Genomic DNA, 2227 nt, shown 5'->3' with positions numbered 1-2227 from the left:
CAGCAGAGAGACTGAGGCCTCACAGCAGAGAGACTGAGAGGCCTCATAGCAGAGAGACTGAGGCCTCACAGCAGAGAGACTGAGAGGCCTCACAGCAGAGAGACTGAGGCCTCACAGCAGAGAGACTGAGGCCCCACAGCAGAGAGACTGAGAGGCCTCACAGCAGAGAGACTGAGGCCCCACAGCAGAGAGACTGAGAGGCCTCATAGCAGAGAGACTGAGGCCCCACAGCAGAGAGACTGAGGCCCCACAGCAGAGAGACTGAGGCCTCACAACAGAGAGACTGAGGCCTCACAGCAGAGAGACTGAGGCCCCACAGCAGAGAGACTGAGGCCTCACAGCAGAGAGACTGAGGCCCCACAGCAGAGAGACTGAGGCCTCACAGCAGAGAGACTGAGACCCCACAGCAGAGAGACTGAGGCCTCACAGCAGAGAGACTGAGAGGCTTCACAGCAGAGAGACTGAGAGGCCTCACAGCAGAGAGACTGAGGCTTCACAGCAGAGAGACTGAGGCCTCACAGCAGAGAGACTGAGGCCTCACAGCAGAGAGACTGAGAGGCCTCACAGCAGAGAGACTGAGGCCCCACAGCAGAGAGACTGAGGCTTCACAGCAGAGAGACTGAGGCCTCACAGCAGAGAGACTGAGGCCTCACAGCAGAGAGACTGAGAGGCCTCACAGCAGAGAGACTGAGGCCTCACAGCAGAGAGACTGAGAGGCTTCACAGCAGAGAGACTGAGGCCTCACAGCAGAGAGACTGAGGCCCCACAGCAGAGAGACTGAGAGGCCTCATAGCAGAGAGACTGAGGCCCCACAGCAGAGAGACTGAGGCCCCACAGCAGAGAGACTGAGGCCTCACAGCAGAGAGACTGAGGCTTCACAGCAGAGAGACTGAGAGGCTTCACAGCAGAGAGACTGAGAGGCCTCACAGCAGAGAGACTGAGGCCTCACAGCAGAGAGACTGAGGCCTCACAGCAGAGAGACTGAGAGACTGAGGCCTCACAGCAGAGAGACTGAGGCCTCACAGCAGAGAGACTGAGGCTTCACAGCAGAGAGACTGAGGCCTCACAGCAGAGAGACTGAGAGGCCTCACAGCAGAGAGACTGAGGCCTCACAGCAGAGAGACTGAGAGGCTTCACAGCAGAGAGACTGAGGCCTCACAGCAGAGAGACTGAGAGGCCTCACAGCAGAGAGACTGAGAGGCCTCACAGCAGAGAGACTGAGGCCTCACAGCAGAGAGACTGAGAGGCTTCACAGCAGAGAGACTGAGGCCCCACAGCAGAGAGACTGAGGCCTCACAGCAGAGAGACTGAGGCCTCACAGCAGAGAGACTGAGAGGCCTCACAGCAGAGAGACTGAGGCCTCACAGCAGAGAGACTGAGAGGCCTCACAGCAGAGAGACTGAGAGGCCTCACAGCAGAGAGACTGAGGCCTCACAGCAGAGAGACTGAAGCCTCATAACAGAGAGACTGAGAGGCCTCACAGCAGAGAGACTGAGAGGCCTCACAGCAGAGAGACTGAGGCCTCACAGCAGAGAGACTGAGAGGCCTCACAGCAGAGAGACTGAGGCCTCACAGCAGAGAGACTGAGGCCTCACAGCAGAGAGACTGAGAGGCCTCACAGCAGAGAGACTGAGGCCTCACAGCAGAGAGACTGAGGCCTCATAGCAGAGAGACTGAGAGGCCTCACAGCAGAGAGACTGAGAGGCCTCACAGCAGAGAGACTGAGGCCTCATAGCAGAGAGACTGAGAGGCCTCACAGCAGAGAGACTGAGGCCTCACAGCAGAGAGACTGAGGCCTCACAGCAGAGAGACTGAGGCCTCACAGCAGAGGCCTCACAGCAGAGAGACTGAGAGGCCTCACAGCAGAGAGACTGAGGCCTCACAGCAGAGAGACTGAGAGGCCTCACAGCAGAGAGACTGAGAGGCCTCACAGCAGAGAGACTGAGAGGCCTCACAGCAGAGAGACTGAGAGGCCTCATAGCAGAGAGACTGAGAGGCCTCACCGCAGAGAGACTGAGGCCTCACAGCAGAGAGACTGAGGCCTCACAGCAGAGAGACTGAGGCCTCACAGCAGAGAGACTGAAGCCTCATAACAGAGAGACTGAGAGGCCTCACAGCAGAGAGACTGAGGCCCCACAGCAGAGAGACTGAGAGGCCTCACAGCAGAGAGACTGAAGCCTCATAACAGAGAGACTGAGAGGCCTCACAGCAGAGAGACTGAGGCCCC

The sequence above is a fragment of the Gobius niger genome (assembly GCF_951799975.1).
Source record: "Gobius niger genome assembly, chromosome: 5".
NCBI lineage: Eukaryota > Metazoa > Chordata > Actinopteri > Gobiiformes > Gobiidae > Gobius > Gobius niger.
Note: the sequence above shows the minus strand (reverse complement) of the source record.